Source organism: Lates calcarifer, unplaced genomic scaffold (assembly GCF_001640805.2).
Source record: "Lates calcarifer isolate ASB-BC8 unplaced genomic scaffold, TLL_Latcal_v3 _unitig_5651_quiver_1782, whole genome shotgun sequence".
NCBI lineage: Eukaryota > Metazoa > Chordata > Actinopteri > Centropomidae > Lates > Lates calcarifer.
The window spans coordinates 9,197-28,519 of NW_026117642.1; the positions used below are offsets into that span (position 1 = coordinate 9,197).

At 45.0% G+C, this 19,323-nt stretch overlaps 15 non-coding genes across 15 annotated transcripts; all 15 read right to left on the bottom strand.

Moving 5' to 3' along the window:
* Nucleotides 1-9,708: 9,708 nt before the first annotated feature.
* Nucleotides 9,709-9,827, bottom strand: LOC127141244 (5S ribosomal RNA). The gene has a single exon (XR_007811772.1). It is a non-coding gene; the product is annotated as a 5S ribosomal RNA (ribosomal RNA).
* A 495-nt stretch (nucleotides 9,828-10,322) lies between these two features.
* Nucleotides 10,323-10,441, bottom strand: LOC127141255 (5S ribosomal RNA). Its single transcript, XR_007811783.1, has one exon. It is a non-coding gene; the product is annotated as a 5S ribosomal RNA (ribosomal RNA).
* Nucleotides 10,442-10,936: 495 nt separating this feature from the next.
* LOC127141251 (5S ribosomal RNA) lies at nucleotides 10,937-11,056 on the bottom strand. Its single transcript, XR_007811779.1, has one exon. It is a non-coding gene; the product is annotated as a 5S ribosomal RNA (ribosomal RNA).
* A 496-nt stretch (nucleotides 11,057-11,552) lies between these two features.
* Nucleotides 11,553-11,672, bottom strand: LOC127141250 (5S ribosomal RNA). The gene has a single exon (XR_007811778.1). It is a non-coding gene; the product is annotated as a 5S ribosomal RNA (ribosomal RNA).
* A 493-nt stretch (nucleotides 11,673-12,165) lies between these two features.
* On the bottom strand, nucleotides 12,166-12,284 carry LOC127141256 (5S ribosomal RNA). Its single transcript, XR_007811784.1, has one exon. It is a non-coding gene; the product is annotated as a 5S ribosomal RNA (ribosomal RNA).
* Nucleotides 12,285-12,777: 493 nt separating this feature from the next.
* LOC127141254 (5S ribosomal RNA) lies at nucleotides 12,778-12,895 on the bottom strand. The gene has a single exon (XR_007811782.1). It is a non-coding gene; the product is annotated as a 5S ribosomal RNA (ribosomal RNA).
* A 497-nt stretch (nucleotides 12,896-13,392) lies between these two features.
* LOC127141253 (5S ribosomal RNA) lies at nucleotides 13,393-13,512 on the bottom strand. Its single transcript, XR_007811781.1, has one exon. It is a non-coding gene; the product is annotated as a 5S ribosomal RNA (ribosomal RNA).
* A 492-nt stretch (nucleotides 13,513-14,004) lies between these two features.
* LOC127141249 (5S ribosomal RNA) lies at nucleotides 14,005-14,124 on the bottom strand. Its single transcript, XR_007811777.1, has one exon. It is a non-coding gene; the product is annotated as a 5S ribosomal RNA (ribosomal RNA).
* Nucleotides 14,125-14,626: 502 nt separating this feature from the next.
* Nucleotides 14,627-14,745, bottom strand: LOC127141252 (5S ribosomal RNA). Its single transcript, XR_007811780.1, has one exon. It is a non-coding gene; the product is annotated as a 5S ribosomal RNA (ribosomal RNA).
* Nucleotides 14,746-15,237: 492 nt separating this feature from the next.
* Nucleotides 15,238-15,356, bottom strand: LOC127141248 (5S ribosomal RNA). The gene has a single exon (XR_007811776.1). It is a non-coding gene; the product is annotated as a 5S ribosomal RNA (ribosomal RNA).
* Nucleotides 15,357-15,856: 500 nt separating this feature from the next.
* LOC127141257 (5S ribosomal RNA) lies at nucleotides 15,857-15,975 on the bottom strand. The gene has a single exon (XR_007811785.1). It is a non-coding gene; the product is annotated as a 5S ribosomal RNA (ribosomal RNA).
* A 494-nt stretch (nucleotides 15,976-16,469) lies between these two features.
* Nucleotides 16,470-16,588, bottom strand: LOC127141258 (5S ribosomal RNA). The gene has a single exon (XR_007811786.1). It is a non-coding gene; the product is annotated as a 5S ribosomal RNA (ribosomal RNA).
* Nucleotides 16,589-17,083: 495 nt separating this feature from the next.
* On the bottom strand, nucleotides 17,084-17,202 carry LOC127141245 (5S ribosomal RNA). The gene has a single exon (XR_007811773.1). It is a non-coding gene; the product is annotated as a 5S ribosomal RNA (ribosomal RNA).
* A 1,081-nt stretch (nucleotides 17,203-18,283) lies between these two features.
* Nucleotides 18,284-18,402, bottom strand: LOC127141246 (5S ribosomal RNA). Its single transcript, XR_007811774.1, has one exon. It is a non-coding gene; the product is annotated as a 5S ribosomal RNA (ribosomal RNA).
* Nucleotides 18,403-18,897: 495 nt separating this feature from the next.
* LOC127141247 (5S ribosomal RNA) lies at nucleotides 18,898-19,016 on the bottom strand. The gene has a single exon (XR_007811775.1). It is a non-coding gene; the product is annotated as a 5S ribosomal RNA (ribosomal RNA).
* Between the last annotated feature and the right edge of the window lie 307 nt (nucleotides 19,017-19,323).

The window sequence follows — 19,323 nt, forward strand, 5'->3', positions numbered from 1 at the left end:
ATTTTCAACCACAACCTATATATTCCTATTCAATACAAAATCTATCTTCTTAACATAAACCCCATACACCATCCCGTGTCACAGCTTTTCACACACAGCTGAGACAGCGCTCCACACGCACACACACACACACACACACAGAGGCACTACTCACTCAACAGGGACACAAGAAGAATTCTCAAAACACACAGCAGAGTCAAAATTTCATCCCAAAACACAAACAACATCCAATCCTAAATTCTCAAAAATCATTCATACTTTATCCTATAGCATGCTTTTTTCTCTTATTTTCCTTCTAAATTTATGCTACCTTATGAGGTGTAGATATTCAATGAGAGGCTGCTTCAGACACTGTTTGTCAACAAGTGTTCGAGTGGGAACTTACAATTGAATTTTGCACTCTACACCCCCAGTTCCTTGAACTGACCTGAAATTCACCTAGTGATTTTCCAGGATTTTTGGCCCGTCTAAAACCACCTCCCAGAGGGTTTTTAACCGAATCTGCGGCTTTTTCCTTTATCTCTCTATTCCTCTTTCTTCTCTAATCTAACTATTTCTCAAAGCCAACTTTCACGCAGTGACTAATGTACACATGTCTTACCGTTAAGAAGATAAGGGCCCAATCTTCATTAATCTTGCATGGTTTTATCAAGCTCACCTTATCGTTACTAATTTAACTATTTTACACTTTTTACTTCAAACTTCTTATTTTCTTCTCTATCACTCTCCCCCTCTTTTATGCGCTGTCCACAGCGCAATAAAATCAAATTTAGAATGGAGCATCACTCCAAACATCAACACAGCACAATTCTTTTCGGTGCGACCAAACAGCAAACACACACAACCTCAACAAACGAACCAGCGCCCCATAAGTGAGAAATGCTCACCGTAATCAGCCGGCTTGGTGCGGGAGTAGGTGCGCTGAAGTTGCCAGGAACGCCGCAGGTCACAACACGTCCGAAGTTCGTGACGCCAAATTCTTGTGGTATATTAGGTGGTGATGTTGATGTGAAGATGATGAAGAGAAGATCTCCGCTGACACTGACTTACTTGTATATAGAAGTTTATTACAAAGTAGTTCAGCATCGGACAAGCACTGCAGTAGCCTGTGAGAGGATCCAAGCCAATATGGATCTCTCTCCCTAACAGCTCTGAACACCAGTATATATAAATTGGTTGTTTACATGGTTCATAAGAGACATCTGGATCTTCATTCAATGCCTTCACTGTCAAAAGGAAGATGATGGGTAAGAGGAAACCCTCACCTTTAACCTCTACTAGTCTAGGGGTCACATTCTTAACTCTTATCCTAAGCATAAACCCCAAGGGCTAACTCAGACATAGGAAACTCGTAAAAAGTGAAAGCATCTGGAAACCTTCAGACATTCCAAAAAGGCAAAAACATACATAAAACATCCTGTATACTACATTATCTTTATATATTTCCTTCACGTTATCTATACACCCCTCTTTAACCAAAATAGCCACCCCACATTCCCTCTGTCCCCCATGATTTACAAAAAAAACTCCCTTCCAAAATCTCTTTAAACCGTCCATAATTTCCTCAGTCCAATGAGTTTCTTGTAGGCAAATAATGTCTGAATTGAGTGCAATGAAAACTTGCTCTGCTTTCCCTTTGTCTCTAAGACCATTACAGTTTAACGAAGAAATTTTAATTTGTGCACTCATAATACCTTGAAAAGCTAAAAGAAAAAAAACCAGCAGAGCTTTCCTCATACCTTTCATTTCTTTACATTCATCCTTTCTTTTCCTTTCTTCTTCCTCTTCAACTGTTTTATCATTTCCTCGCTTATGTCCATCTCCTCTCCGCTGCTTCTCCGGCTCACCTCCGTCTCCGTTCCGACCTCAGTCAACACAGAGGAGCGCATTCCTCCTGTCCTCTCATCTCCTCCGCTCACCCCTCCTTCTCCAGTCATCTCTCCTCCCTGACCTCTCTCACTCTCAACAGCCTCACTGTCCGCGGCGATCTCCGTGCCCGCATCCTCCCGACTGTTGTCCAGCTCCTCCGTTTCCAACGACCAGATCCGCCCTCCGCCTCCTCCGTCGTCAGGTCCTCCTCCGCCTCCGCCAACTCCTCCTCCTCCTCCTCCCTCTCCACCATCAGTTCTTCCTCCACCTCCGCCATCTCCTCTCGACTGGATGATATGTCGGAATACGGCGCCTCTCCCCTGAACGCCGCCGACGCTCCACACACACACAAAGCCAGTTTCTCCCCACAGTCACTGCATCTCTCTGTCCCCACACATTCGCGTGCATAATGCCCCTGATTTCCACATTTAAAACATTTAAATGTCGGACAATCTCGCACCACTTGTCCGGGCTGTATACATAACCGGCAAACTTTTACTTGCCTGTCATGAATAACACGGAAATGTTCTGTTCCTCCCGCTGTCTCAAATTTGGCTGAATACGGCAGGGACTTAACATCTTCGGTGAATTTCACCTTCATAAATCTCGTGCCATCAGCTATTGACGTCCCCGGCCACATCCTTCTTTTAATCGGCGAGATTGCTCTCACCCCCCAGTCATTTAATTTTCCCAAAATAGCTTCATCCTCGACATATGTAGGTAAATTGATAAATGAGACCCCCATCACATCATTTTCTATTTCTTTCCCAATTACCAGACTGTTCTTGATTTTGAAGCCATCCATCAATTTGTTTTTTCCGCTTTCATTTCTCATTGTTAATTCATAAAGTTTCATTGTCTTAAATCTACAGCCGATCACATCACCGCACTGCTCTTTCACCGCCCTTAACAGCTCCATCATCGTCACCTCGTCTTCTCCGTCTATCTCCGCCGTCACCGTCAATCTTCTTTCATAAGTTATTTTTTCTTTGTCTCCTCCGACTGCATGCCGTCCTCCATTTGCCGTTCCGTTGTCCTTAGCCATGATTTCCGTCAGTAATAATTTTTCTTTAAATTTTCCCCAAACAGCAGCCGCTGTCTGGGGAATATGTTCAAACTCTTAGAAAAAAAAACAAAAAATACTTTCTCCACCTATCTCTACCAGGAAATTTGAAAACAAAAAAAGAAAATCAAAGTTTTCACTTCTCTCTGCTTGTCTCACACACAACCTGCTCCTCCTCCTGCTCAGGGTGGTGTGGCCGTAAGCCACAGCGGCTGCTGAAGACAGACCCTTTATACGTGCCAAAATAACACTGGCAGATCTGTTATTTCACATAGCAATCAACAATAATGGGGATTTTCTCTAACAGTCAACAGCAAAACTAAGAAATAACTACTCCACCCAACAAGAATTTTCCGTATGGCCTGATCAAACATTTGGCTCTGTTCCAAGTCCATTTTCGTTCCGAAATTGCTCAAAACGTACATCGGTGAGCCACACGTCCTTGTGGACGACGTATTGGGTCATTGTGCCCAAAACCCAGACTGCGCTCATTCATTCGGCAGCAGTGCAGACTTTACAGAGGTGACTTTCCAGCGCCTAATACCCGATTGCCGAAAGCGACGTGACATAAAACAGAAGTGCAAAACAGAGCGTGAAATACAGGCTGCAAAATAAAAGTAGTTTGGGCGTGCCCTGTCTCAACTACAGAGGAAGCGGCATTCTGCTGCTGTAAGATAGGCAGGAAAAGATGGGGACAAAAAGCTTACGGCACCTGGTATTCCCAGGCGGTCTCCCATCCAAGTACTAACCAGGCCCCACCCTGCTTAGCTTCCGAGATCAGACGAGATCGGGCGCGCTTTTTTTTTTTTTTTTTTTTTTATTATCAAAAGTTTATCACATATACACATATACACACACTTTGCTCAAATCAACATACACTTCCCAAAAACCCCAAAAAATAAGTACACAAGACATATACGCAGGTGTATATACAACAACTAAATCCACAAATAATAACAAAGACAAAAAGCACAAAGTCAGAACATAAAAAACAATAAATAGCAACATATACAACCAAAAAGAATCCTAAAAAGACATCACCAACTTTCCAGTATCATCCTTCCCAATCACCATACTTTCATCTATAAACCACTCTTTAAATATATCCTCATCCAAATAATTAGCCATCATAAGCACATATCTCCTAACATGTACTACAAACAACTTCCATGCATCCAGTTTCTTTTTTTCAAAATGTGCATAATTCCTTCGACACCAAATTGCATATCTCGCTAAACTTAACATTATGTTAACTAGATTTGTTTTAAAACCACTCTTCTTTTTTTCCAGCCCAAACAAAAAGATGCACCTCCAATCCCTCCCATCCAAAATCCCCATCTTCCAATTCTTTCTCACCCATACCTCTAATTTTTTGTGAAATTCTCTCACCTCTATACATTTTAAAAACAAGTGCAACAAATTTTCAGGTTCCAAACCACAAACATCACACTCCCTTTTTACCTCCTTATTCACTTGATGCAGGACCACATTAGTATATATTCTATTGTGTCTGATTTTAAAATCCAGATCTTCACATTCTGGACTATTATATCTCACATTTAAATTTACCCATATTTTTTTAACATCCATGTCCGACATATATATCCTCCACATTTCCTCCGCCGCAGGTGTTTTAAATTCCTTCTCCAACATTGCCTCATAAATCACCTTCAGCTTTATACCATTAAAATTCTTCCTCATCCCGCCACAATTGACAAAGAACTCAGGCATGTTGCACCTTTCTAGCCTAACTGTTTGCTTGTCAATGATTTTCATCCAGTTAACAGGCATGCTTCTTTTGATTTTATCATACATATTGTCCACAGCAGCCCTTTTAACATCCTCATCCCACTCCATTATACAATCATATATGGCTCTCGCTGGTAATAAGCCCGGTACATACTCATATGCAATGTCTTTAAACTGTCTTATCCCAGCCAGAACAAACTTTTCATTTTGCAACATGGTCCCCTTGTCGATTACTTTGGGATTGAGAAATATAGGCTGCTGAATAACTTGATTCATATCCTTACAATCATACACCACTTTTTTCTGTAAGAACCCCGCCCAATCTCCAAACACCTCCTTATAAAACAATTTATCCACACATCCCTTTGTTAAAGACATAAAGATCCCCGCCTGCCCGCATCCTCCACTATCAAATAAAAACTGCTTAAAAAACACTTTCCAACCATACTCTATTTCCCCATACAAGAATTTCTGTACCATTTTGATTCTTATTGCACTTTTTTTTGCTTTTATATCTAGTAGATTTAGCCCACCGCTCTTCACCTTACCAATCAGTGTTTTCATAGCAATTCTTACATTTTTCCCTCCCCATATAAAGTTGCTTATCATGTTATTCAAATCTTTAAAAACCCAATCCGGCAAATCTAAAACACCTAAAACATAATTTATTTTTGACAATAACAAAGTATTTACCACTATCACCTTGCCCTTCAATTTTAGCTGTCTTAGCTTCCAGTAATTTAATGTATTTTTGATCTTATTCAAAACACCTGTCCAGGTCCCATCCCTGGCTTCCTTTTCCTTAGTTCCTATATTTATTCCTAAAATCTTTATAAAATCCTCCCTAACTTTAAACGGCACCCCAACCTTCTCTTTATTTACTTTACCAAAGAACATTATTTCCGACTTTTCTACATTAATCTTAGCTCCCGATGCCTTCTCATACAGTCTTAAATCTTCCAACACATAATTCACACTCTCCAGATCTTTTACAGTAATACTTGTATCATCCGCATACTGATATATTAAACTTTTTTTACCAAAAGGAATATCGACACTGCTTATTCTTGTATCTTTCTTAACAAAGGCCGCAAACGGCTCCGCGGAAATACTATACAGTATAGCAGACAGAGGGCACCCCTGTCTTATAGATCTCCTCAAAGCAAATACTTCTGTAAGCACCCCATTCACTTTGACGCAACTTTTTGCATTATCATAGAGCAGTTTTAACCATGACACCAGTCTTTCACCGAACCCAAATTTATACATTGTTTGCCATAAGTAGTCATGTTCCACTCTGTCAAAGGCTTTATTTAAATCCACACTTAAAAGAACTCCCCCCTCATCTTCTTTATTCATATGCCCCACCACATCCCTAACAGAACAAATAGTATCTGTTATGTCTCTCTCCGGTATGCTGTATCCTTGTGTATTTGAGATAATACTTCCTACCACCCTCTTAATTCTGTTGGCAAAGACTTTAGCCAATATTTTATAATCACCATTTAATAAACTTAGTGGTCTGTAGTTCTCCAGTTTGTGTGCATTTCCCTTGTTCTTATATAAAATTGTGATTATGCCTTTCGTTATGGACTCTGGCACCACCTTCCTTTCCTCCATATGCCCATATAGTTTCGCCAATATTGGCACCAAAATATCCGCAAAGGTTTTATAGAATTCATTTGTTAACCCGTCTGATCCTGGGCTTTTGTATTTTTTTGCTTGATCAATCGCCACTTTTATTTCTTCTACTGTAATGTCAGCGTCACAGATCTGTTTATCATCATCAGACAGTTGAACATCCACAGCACTCAACAATCTATCTACACATTCTTCATTAATACTTTCTTTATCAAATAACTTCATATAAAACTTTTGAACCTCCTCAAGAATACCCACCAGGTCACTTATTTTCTCACCTTTTTCATTTTCCAATTCAGCAATAAAATTTCCCCTTTGTTTCTTTTTCTCCAGGTTTAGAAAAAACTTTGTAGATTTCTCTCCCTCCACCACATACTTAGCCTTGCTCCTTATAATTGCTCCCATGCATTTTTCTTTTTCCAAATTTTCCAATTCGCTTTGCAGTTGCAACAGTTTAGACCTATCTAAATTTGGATCTCTCTCTAATCTCTCTTCCTCTCTCTCTAAGTTATCAGTCATCTCTTTCTCCTTTTGTTTCTTCCTAAAACTCCTCCTCTTAGCATATCTGATACTTATTTTCTTTAATTTAGTTTTAACCATTTCCCACCAGTCACAGATGTTCCCCTCGTACAGCGGACTTCCTTTTTCAAACTTTATACAATCGGTAATACATTTTTTATATTTCGGCTCCTCCAACAGAGAAGCATTTAGACACCACAATCCTCCTCCCTTCCCACCCCTTTTTTCACCCAAGAGAAAGGACACGGCGGCATGATCACTTAAACCTATAAACTTATAACTTATCCTTCCTACCAAACTTACAACATTTCTTTTAACTAAACATAAATCAATCCTACTTTGTTTCAAGCTGCCCAACACCATTTGCCTTCTGGAAAATTTTCTTTTATATGGATTATCCTCTCTCCATACGTCAACCAAATCATCAGTCAGCAGGATGTTATTAAGTACTGTTCTCGATGCATCGTTCTTGAATATTGCAACATTACATGCATCAAGCCTCGTACACCATACATTAAAATCACCAACTAAAATACAGTTCCCTTTAACTAAACCCTTCATTTTCCCAAAAAACGTTTTTCTCTCTGTTTCAATATTAGGCGCATAGACATTTACCAAACGAAACAGAAGACTTTGCAGTTCAAATTCAATAACTAATAATCTGCCCTTAGTATCCTTAAATATTTGTTTAACATTGTCCACAATTCCTTCTTTGGTCAAAATTGCCACTCCACATTCCCTCTGCCCCCCATGATTCACAAAGAGATCCCCCCTCCACATCACCTTCATTCTGTCCATAAGCTCATCGCTCCAATGAGTTTCTTGTAAACATAAAATGTCTGAGTCTAGCCCAGCAAAAACCTGCTCTGCTTTCCGAATGTCTCTAAGTCCGTTACAGTTAAATGAAGAGATTTTAATTGGAGCGCTCATAATGCAAAGAAACAACAAAAAAAAGAAATAACTGCAGAGCTTCATTCATACCTTTCATTTTTTCACGTTCATCTTCTCTTTCCCTTTCTTCTTCCTTTTCAATTGCCTTATCATGTCCTCACTGATATCCATCTCTTCTCCGCTACTTCTCAGATTCACGTCCGTCTCCGTACTGCCTGCGCTCAGCTGAGAAGAGCGCACATGGCCGTCTCTCTCGTCTACAACACACGCCCCTCCTCCTCCAGTTTTCTCACCTAATCGATCTCTCTCATCTCCTGCGTCCTCGCTGACCGCAGTTATCCTCGAGCCAGCATCTTCGAGACTGCTGTCCAACTCCTCCGCTTCCAGCGACCAGATTCGCCCGCCACCGATCTCCACCTCCTCCCTCTCTTCCGTCAGCTCATCCGCCGCCTCCGCCAACTCCTCCTCCCTCTCCCCCGTCGGATCTTCCACCTCCTCCACCAGGTCCCCTCTGCTAGACGAGATGTCAGAGTAGGGAATCTCTCCTCTGAAAGCAGCCGATGCCCCACATATACACAGAGTCACTTTCTCTCTGCAATCCTGGCATCTCTCCGTCACCACACATTCTCGGGCATAGTGTCCTTGGTTCCCACATTTGAAACATTTAAACGTCGGGCAGTCTCTCACTACATGCCCCGGTCGGATGCAGAGTCGGCACACTTTTATTTGCCGATCATGAATGACCCTAAAATGCTCAGAACCCCCAACTGTCTCAAACTTTGTTGAGTACGGCAGTGATTTAACAGTCTCAGTGAATTTCACTTTCATAAATCTTGTCCCATCGGCAATTGATGTTCCCGGCCACATCCGCCGCTTAATCGGGGAGATCGCCTTCACTCCCCACTCTTTCAGTTTCTCCAAAATCTCCTCGTCTTCAATATACGTCGGCAAATTAATAAAAGAAACGACCAACTCGTCGTTTCCTAGCTCCTTTCCCATTATCCGGCTGTCTTTAATCTTAAGTCCATCCATCAGCTTTTCTTTTCCTCGTGCGTCCTTCATTGTTAATTCATAAGACTTCAGTGACTTGAATCTACAGCCGATTACTTCACCACACTCTTCTTTTACTTTTCTCAGCAGCTCCATCATTGTTATATTGTCCTCCCCATCGATCTCTGCTAATAAAGTCAGCTGTCTCTCATAGATTCTTCCTCCTTTGTCTCCGCCGTCCACATGTCTCGTCTCTCTCTCCGGTCTCTTCTCCATCGTCATGCCGTAAAAACGAAACTTAAAGGGGAAATTCCCCAAACAGCAGCCGCTGTCTGGGGATGACACTCTCAGTAAAAAAGAAAAAAAAGCAAAAAAGCCAGATATAGTTCTATTAAAACAAAAAAACCAAAAAACCTCACAAGCTATTTTCACAAGCTCCCACACTGCACTGCTTCACCTGTAGGCGTGTTCAGGGTGGTGTGGCCATAAGCCACAGCGGCTGCTGAAGACAGACCCTTTATACGTGCCAAAATAACACTGGCAGATCTGTTATTTCACATAGCAATCAACAATAATGGGGATTTTCTCTAACAGTCAACAGCAAAACTAAGAAATAACTACTCCACCCAACAAGAATTTTCCGTATGGCCTGATCAAACATTTGGCTCTGTTCCAAGTCCATTTTCGTCCGAAATTGCTCAAAACGTACATCGGTGAGCCACACGTCCTTGTGGACGACGTATTGGGTCATTGTGCCCAAAACCCAGACTGCGCTCATTCATTCGGCAGCAGTGCAGACTTTACAGAGGTGACTTTCCAGCGCCTAATACCCGACTGCCGAAAGCGACGTGACATAAAACAGAAGTGCAAAACAGAGCGTGAAATACAGGCTGCAAAATAAAAGTAGTTTTGGCGTGCCCTGTCTCAACTACAGAGGAAGCGGCATTCTGCTGCTGTAAGATAGGCAGGAAAAGATGGGGACAAAAAGCTTACGGCACCTGGTATTCCCAGGCGGTCTCCCATCCAAGTACTAACCAGGCCCGACCCTGCTTAGCTTCCGAGATCAGACGAGATCGGGCGCGCTCAGGGTGGTGTGGCCGTAAGCCACAGCGGCTGCTGAAGACAGACCCTTTATACGTGCCAAAATAACACTGGCAGATCTGTTATTTCACATAGCAATCAACAATAATGGGGATTTTCTCTAACAGTCAACAGCAAAACTAAGAAATAACTACTCCACCCAACAAGAATTTTCCGTATGGCCTGATCAAACATTTGGCTCTGTTCCAAGTCCATTTTCGTCCGAAATTGCTCAAAACGTACATCGGTGAGCCACACGTCCTTGTGGACGACGTATTGGGTCATTGTGCCCAAAACCCAGACTGCGCTCATTCATTCGGCAGCAGTGCAGACTTTACAGAGGTGACTTTCCAGCGCCTAATACCCGATTGCCGAAAGCGACGTGACATAAAACAGACGTGCAAAACAGAGCGTGAAATACAGGCTGCAAAATAAAAGTAGTTTGGGCGTGCCCTGTCTCAACTACAGAGGAAGCGGCATTCTGCTGCTGTAAGATAGGCAGGAAAAGATGGGGACAAAAAGCTTACGGCACCTGGTATTCCCAGGCGGTCTCCCATCCAAGTACTAACCAGGCCCGACCCTGCTTAGCTTCCGAGATCAGACGAGATCGGGCGCGCTCAGGGTGGTGTGGCCGTAAGCCACAGCGGCTGCTGAAGACAGACCCTTTATACGTGCCAAAATAACACTGGCAGATCTGTTATTTCACATAGCAATCAACAATAATGGGGATTTTCTCTAACAGTCAACAGCAAAACTAAGAAATAACTACTCCACCCAACAAGAATTTTCCGTATGGCCTGATCAAACATTTGGCTCTGTTCCAAGTCCATTTTCGTCCGAAATTGCTCAAAACGTACATCGGTGAGCCACACGTCCTTGTGGACGACGTATTGGGTCATTGTGCCCAAAACCCAGACTGCGCTCATTCATTCGGCAGCAGTGCAGACTTTACAGAGGTGACTTTCCAGCGCCTAATACCCGATTGCCGAAAGCGACGTGACATAAAACAGAAGTGCAAAACAGAGCGTGAAATACAGGCTGCAAAATAAAAGTAGTTTTGGCGTGCCCTGTCTCAACTACAGAGGAAGCGGCATTCTGCTGCTGTAAGATAGGCAGGAAAAGATGGGGACAAAAAGCTTACAGGCACCTGGTATTCCCAGGCGGTCTCCCATCCAAGTACTAACCAGGCCCGACCCTGCTTAGCTTCCGAGATCAGACGAGATCGGGCGCGCTCAGGGTGGTGTGGCCGTAAGCCACAGCGGCTGCTGAAGACAGACCCTTTATACGTGCCAAAATAACACTGGCAGATCTGTTATTTCACATAGCAATCAACAATAATGGGGATTTTCTCTAACAGTCAACAGCAAAACTAAGAAATAACTACTCCACCCAACAAGAATTTTCCGTATGGCCTGATCAAACATTTGGCTCTGTTCCAAGTCCATTTTCGTCCGAAATTGCTCAAAACGTACATCGGTGAGCCACACGTCCTTGGTGGACGACGTATTGGGTCATTGTGCCCAAAACCCAGACTGCGCTCATTCATTCGGCAGCAGTGCAGACTTTACAGAGGTGACTTTCCAGCGCCTAATACCCGATTGCCGAAAGCGACGTGACATAAAACAGACGTGCAAAAACAGAGCGTGAAATACAGGCTGCAAAATAAAAGTAGTTTGGCGTGCCCTGTCTCAACTACAGAGGAAGCGGCATTCTGCTGCTGTAAGATAGGCAGGAAAAGATGGGGACAAAAAGCTTACGGCACCTGGTATTCCCAGGCGGTCTCCCATCCAAGTACTAACCAGGCCCGACCCTGCTTAGCTTCCGAGATCAGACGAGATCGGGCGCGGCTCAGGGTGGTGTGGCCGTAAGCCACAGCGGCTGCTGAAGACAGACCCTTTATACGTGCCAAAATAACACTGGCAGATCTGTTATTTCACATAGCAATCAACAATAATGGGGATTTTCTCTAACAGTCAACAGCAAAACTAAGAAATAACTACTCCACCCAACAAGAATTTTCCGTATGGCCTGATCAAACATTTGGCTCTGTTCCAAGTCCATTTTCGTCCGAAATTGCTCAAAACGTACATCGGTGAGCCACACGTCCTTGTGGACGACGTATTGGGTCATTGTGCCCAAAACCCAGACTGCGCTCATTCATTCGGCAGCAGTGCAGACTTTACAGAGGTGACTTTCCAGCGCCTAATACCGATTGCCGAAAGCGACGTGACATAAAACAGAAGTGCAAAACAGAGCGTGAAATACAGGCTGCAAAATAAAAGTAGTTTTGGCGTGCCCTGTCTCAACTACAGAGGAAGCGGCATTCTGCTGCTGTAAGATAGGCAGGAAAAGATGGGACAAAAAGCTTACGGCACCTGGTATTCCCAGGCGGTCTCCCATCCAAGTACTAACCAGGCCCGACCCTGCTTAGCTTCCGAGATCAGACGAGATCGGGCGCGCTCAGGGTGGTGTGGCCGTAAGCCACAGCGGCTGCTGAAGACAGACCCTTTATACGTGCCAAAATAACACTGGCAGATCTGTTATTTCACATAGCAATCAACAATAATGGGGATTTTCTCTAACAGTCAACAGCAAAACTAAGAAATAACTACTCCACCCAACAAGAATTTTCCGTAATGGCCTGATCAAACATTTGGCTCTGTTCCAAGTCCATTTTCGTCCGAATTGCTCAAAACGTACATCGGTGAGCCACACGTCCTTGTGGACGACGTATTGGGTCATTGTGCCAAAACCCAGACTGCGCTCATTCATTCGGCAGCAGTGCAGACTTTACAGAGGTGACTTTCCAGCGCCTAATACCCGATTGCCGAAAGCGACGTGACATAAAACAGAAGTGCAAAACAGAGCGTGAAATACAGGCTGCAAAATAAAAGTAGTTTGGGCGTGCCTGTCTCAATACAGAGGAAGCGGCATTCTGCTGCTGTAAGATAGGCAGGAAAAGATGGGGGACAAAAAGCTTACGGCACCTGGTATTCCCAGGCGGTCTCCCATCCAAGTACTAACCAGGCCGACCCTGCTTAGCTTCCGAGATCAGACGAGATCGGGCGCGCTCAGGGTGGTGTGGCCGTAAGCCACAGCGGCTGCTGAAGACAGACCCTTTATACGTGCCAAAATAACACTGGCAGATCTGTTATTTCACATAGCAATCAACAATAATGGGGATTTTCTCTAACAGTCAACAGCAAAACTAAGAAATAACTACTCCACCCAACAAGAATTTTCCGTATGGCCTGATCAAACATTTGGCTCTGTTCCAAGTCCATTTTCGTCCGAAATTGCTCAAAACGTACATCGGTGAGCCACACGTCCTTGTGGACGACGTATTGGGTCATTGTGCCAAAACCCAGACTGCGCTCATTCATTCGGCCAGCAGTGCAGACTTTACAGAGGTGACTTTCCAGCGCCTAATACCCGATTGCCGAAAGCGACGTGACATAAAACAGAAGTGCAAAACAGAGCGTGAAATACAGGCTGCAAAATAAAAGTAGTTTTGGGCGTGCCCTGTCTCAACTACAGAGGAAGCGGCATTCTGCTGCTGTAAGATAGGCAGGAAAAGATGGGGGACAAAAAGCTTACCGGCACCTGGTATTCCCAGGCGGTCTCCCATCCAAGTACTAACCAGGCCCGACCCTGCTTAGCTTCCGAGATCAGACGAGATCGGGCGCGCTCAGGGTGGTGTGGCCGTAAGCCACAGCGGCTGCTGAAGACAGACCCTTTATACGTGCCAAAATAACACTGGCAGATCTGTTATTTCACATAGCAATCAACAATAATGGGGATTTTCTCTAACAGTCAACAGCAAAACTAAGAAATAACTACTCCACCCAACAAGAATTTTCCGTATGGCCTGATCAAACATTTGGCTCTGTTCCAAGTCCATTTTCGTCCGAAATTGCTCAAAACGTACATCGGTGAGCCACACGTCCTTGTGGACGACGTATTGGGTCATTGTGCCCAAACCCAGACTGCGCTCATTCATTCGGCAGCAGTGCAGACTTTACAGAGGTGACTTTCCAGCGCCTAATACCGATTGCCGAAAGCGACGTGACATAAAACAGAAGTGCAAAACAGAGCGTGAAATACAGGCTGCAAAATAAAAGTAGTTTTGGCGTGCCTGTCTCAACTACAGAGGAAGCGGCATTCTGCTGCTGTAAGATAGGCAGGAAAAGATGGGGACAAAAAGCTTACGGCACCTGGTATTCCCAGGCGGTCTCCCATCCAAGTACTAACCAGGCCCCGACCCTGCTTAGCTTCCGAGATCAGACGAGATCGGGCGCGCTCAGGGTGGTGTGGCCGTAAGCCACAGCGGCTGCTGAAGACAGACCCTTTATACAGTGCCAAAATAACACTGGCAGATCTGTTATCTTCACATAGCAATCAACAATAATGGGGATTTTCTCTAACAGTCAACAGCAAAACTAAGAAATAACTACTCCACCCAACAAGAATTTTCCGTATGGCCTGATCAACACATTTGGCTCTGTTCCAAGTCCATTTTCGTCCGAAATTGCTCAAAACGTACATCGGTGAGCCCACACGTCCTTGTGGACGACGTATCTGGGTCATTGTGCCCAAAACCCAGACTGCGCTCATTCATTCGGCAGCAGTGCAGACTTTACAGAGGTGACTTTCCAGCGCCTACATACCCGACTTGCCGAAAGCGACGTGACATAAAACAGAAGTGCAAAACAGAGCGTGAAATACAGGCTGCAAAATAAAAGTAGTTTTGGCGTGCCCTGTCTCAACTACAGAGGAAGCGGCATTCTGCTGCTGTAAGATAGGCAGGAAAAGATGGGGACAAAAAGCTTACGGCACCTGGTATTCCCAGGCGGTCTCCCATCCAAGTACTAACCAGGCCCGACCCTGCTTAGCTTCCGAGATCAGACGAGATCGGGCGCGCTCAGGGTGGTGTGGCCGTAGCCACAGCGGCTGCTGAAGACAGACCCTTTATACGTGCCAAAATAACACTGGCAGATCTGTTATTTCACATAGCAATCAACAATAATGGGGATTTTCTCTAACAGTCAACAGCAAACTAAGAAATAACTACTCCACCCAACAAGAATTTTCCGTAATGGCCTGATCAAACATTTGGCTCTGTTCCAAGTCCATTTTCGTCCGAAATTGCTCAAAACGTACATCGGTGGAGCCACACGTCCTTGTGGACGACGTATTGGGTCATTGTGCCCAACAACCCAGACTGCGTCATTCATTCGGCAGCAGTGCAGACTTTACAGAGGTGACTTTCCAGCGCCTAATACCGATTGCCGAAAGCGACGTGACATAAACAGAAGTGCAAAACAGAGCGTGAAATACAGGCTGCAAATAAAAGTAGTTTGGGCGTGCCCTGTCTCAACTACAGAGGAAGCGGCATTCTGCTGCTGTAAGATAGGCAGGAAAAGATGGGGACAAAAAGCTTACGGCACCTGGTATTCCCAGGCGGTCTCCCATCCAAGTACTAACCAGGCCCGACCCTGCTTAGCTTCCGAGATCAGACGAGATCAGGCGCGCTCAGGGTGGTGTGGCCGTAAGCCACAGCGGCTGCTGAAGAAGACCCTTTATACGTGCCAAAAATAACACTGGCAGATCTGTTTATTTCACATAGCAATCAACAATAATGGGGATTTTCTCTAACAGTCCAACCAGCAAAACTAAGAAATAACTACTCCCACCCAACAAGAATTTTCCGTATGGCCTGATCAACATTTGGCTCTGTTCCAAGTCCATTTTCGTCCCGAAATTGCTCAAAACGTACATCGGTGAGCCACACGTCCTTGTGGACGACGTATTGGGTCATTGTGCCAAAACCCAGACTGCGCTCATTCATTCGGCCAGCAGTGCAGACTTTACAGAGGTGACTTTCCAGCGCCCTAATACCCGATTGCCGAAAGCGACGTGACATAAAACAGAAGTGCAAAACAGAGCGTGAAATACAGGCTGCAAAATAAAAGTAGTTTGGGCGTGCCCTGTCTCAACTACAGAGGAAGCGGCATTCTGCTGCTGTAAGATAGGCAGGAAAAGATGGGGACAAAAAGCTTACGGCACCTGGTATTCCCAGGCGGTCTCCCATCCAAGTACTAACCAGGCCCGACCCTGCTTAGCTTCCGAGATCAGACGAGATCGGGCGCGCTCAGGGTGGTGTGGCCGTAAGCCACAGCGGCTGCTGAAGACAGACCCTTTATACGTGCCAAAATAACACTGGCAGATCTGTTATTTCACATAGCAATCAACAATAATGGGGATTTTCTCTAACAGTCAACAGCAAAACTAAGAAATAACTACTCCACCCAACAAGAATTTTCCGTATGGCCTGATCAAACATTTGGCTCTGTTCCAAGTCCATTTTCGTCCGAAATTGCTCAAAACGTACATCGGTGAGCCACACGTCCTTGTGGACGACGTATTGGGTCATTGTGCCCAAAACCCAGACTGCGCTCATTCATTCGGCAGCAGTGCAGACTTTACAGAGGTGACTTTCCAGCGCCTAATACCCGATTGCCGAAAGCGACGTGACATAAAACAGAAGTGCAAAACAGAGCGTGAAATACAGGCTGCAAAATAAAAGTAGTTTTGGCGTGCCCTGTCTCAACTACAGAGGAAGCGGCATTCTGCTGCTGTAAGATAGGCAGGAAAAGATGGGACAAAAAGCTTACGGCACCTGGTATTCCCAGGCGGTCTCCCATCCAAGTACTAACCAGGCCCGACCCTGCTTAGCTTCCGAGATCAGACGAGATCGGGCGCGCTCAGGGTGGTGTGGCCGTAAGCCACAGCGGCTGCTGAAGACAGACCCTTTATACGTGCCAAAATAACACTGGCAGATCTGTTATTTCACATAGCAATCAACAATAATGGGGATTTTCTCTAACAGTCAACAGCAAAACTAAGAAATAACTACTCCACCCAACAAGAATTTTCCGTATGGCCTGATCAAACATTTGGCTCTGTTCCAAGTCCATTTTCGTCCGAAATTGCTCAAAACGTACATCGGTGAGCCACACGTCCTTGTGGACGACGTATTGGGTCATTGTGCCCAAAACCCAGACTGCGCTCATTCATTCGGCAGCAGTGCAGACTTTACAGAGGTGACTTTCCAGCGCCTAATACCCGATTGCCGAAAGCGACGTGACATAAAACAGAAGTGCAAAACAGAGCGTGAAATACAGGCTGCAAAATAAAAGTAGTTTTGGCGTGCCCTGTCTCAACTACAGAGGAAGCGGCATTCTGCTGCTGTAAGATAGGCAGGAAAAGATGGGGACAAAAAGCTTACGGCACCTGGTATTCCCAGGCGGTCTCCCATCCAAGTACTAACCAGGCCCGACCCTGCTTAGCTTCCGAGATCAGACGAGATCGGGCGCGCTCAGGGTGGTGTGGCCGTAAGCCACAGCGGCTGCTGAAGACAGACCCTTTATACGTGCCAAAATAACACTGGCAGATCTGTTATTTCACATAGCAATCAACAATAATGGGGATTTTCTCTAACAGTCAACAGCAAAACTAAGAAATAACTACTCCACCCAACAAGAATTTTCCGTATGGCCTGATCAAACATTTGGCTCTGTTCCAAGTCCATTTTCGTCCGAAATTGCTCAAAACGTACATCGGTGAGCCACACGTCCTTGTGGACGACGTATTGGGTCATTGTGCCCAAAACCCAGACTGCGCTCATTCATTCGGCAGCAGTGCAGACTTTACAGAGGTGACTTTCCAGCGCCTAATACCCGATTGCCGAAAGCGACGTGACATAAAACAGAAGTGCAAAACAGAGCGTGAAATACAGGCTGCAAAATAAAAGTAGTTTGGGCGCCCTGTCTCAACTACAGAGGAAGCGGCATTCTGCTGCTGTAAGATAGGCAGGAAAAGATGGGACAAAAAGCTTACGGCCCCATCCAAGTACTAACCAGGCCCGACCCTGCTTAGCTTCCGAGATCAGACGAGATCGGGCGCGCTCAGGGTGGTGTGGCCGTAAGCCACAGCGGCTGCTGAAGACAGACCTTTATACGTGCCAAAATAACACTGGCAGATCTGTTATTTCACATAGCAATCAACAATAATGGGGATTTTCTCTAACAGTCAACAGCAAAACTAAGAAATAACTACTCCACCCAACAAGAATTTTCCGTATGGCCTGATCAAACATTTGGCTCTGTTCCAAGTCCATTTTCGTCCGAAATTGCTCAAAACGTACATCGGTGAGCCACACGTCCTTGTGGACGACGTATTGGGTCATTGTGCCCAAACCCAGACTGCGCTCATTCATTCGGCAGCAGTGCAGACTTTACAGAGGTGACTTTCCAGCGCCTAATACCCGATTGCCGAAAGCGACGTGACATAAAACAGAAGTGCAAAACAGAGCGTGAAATACAGGCTGCAAAATAAAAGTAGTTTGGCGTGCCCTGTCTCAACTACAGAGGAAGCGGCATTCTGCTGCTGTAAGATAGGCAGGAAAAGATGGGGACAAAAAGCTTACGGCACCTGGTATTCCCAGGCGGTCTCCCATCCAAGTACTAACCAGGCCCGACCCTGCTTAGCTTCCGAGATCAGACGAGATCGGGCGCGCTCAGGGTGGTGTGGCCGTAAGCCACAGCGGCTGCTGAAGACAGACCCTTTATACGTGCCAAAATAACACTGGCAGATCTGTTATTTCACATAGCAATCAACAATAATGGGGATTTTCTCTAACAGTCAACAGCAAAACTAAGAAATAACTACTCCACCCAACAAGAATTTTCCGTATGGCCTGATCAAACATTTGGCTCTGTTCCAAGTCCATTTTCGTCCGAAATTGCTCAAAACGTACATCGGTGAGCCACACGTCCTTGTGGACGACGTATTGGGTCATTGTGCCCAAAACCCAGACTGCGCTCATTCATTCGGCAGCAGTGCAGACTTTACAGAGGTGACTTTCCAGCGCCTAATACCCGATTGCCGAAAGCGACGTGACATAAAACAGAAGTGCAAAACAGAGCGTGAAATACAGGCTGCAAAATAAAAGTAGTTTGGGCGTGCCCTGTCTCAACTACAGAGGAAGCGGCATTCTGCTGCTGTAAGATAGGCAGGAAAAGATGGGGACAAAAAGCTTACGGCACCTGGTATTCCCAGGCGGTCTCCCATCCAAGTACTAACCAGGCCCGACCCTGCTTAGCTTCCGAGATCAGACGAGATCGGGCGCGCTCAGGGTGGTGTGGCCGTAAGCCACAGCGGCTGCTGAAGACAGACCCTTTATACGTGCCAAAATAACACTGGCAGATCTGTTATTTCACATAGCAATCAACAATAATGGGGATTTTCTCTAACAGTCAACAGCAAAACTAAGAAATAACTACTCCACCCAACAAGAATTTTCCGTATGGCCTGATCAAACATTTGGCTCTGTTCCAAGTCCATTTTCGTCCGAAATTGCTCAAAACGTACATCGGTGAGCCACACGTCCTTGTGGACGACGTATTGGGTCATTGTGCCCAAAACCCAGACTGCGCTCATTCATTCGGCAGCAGTGCAGA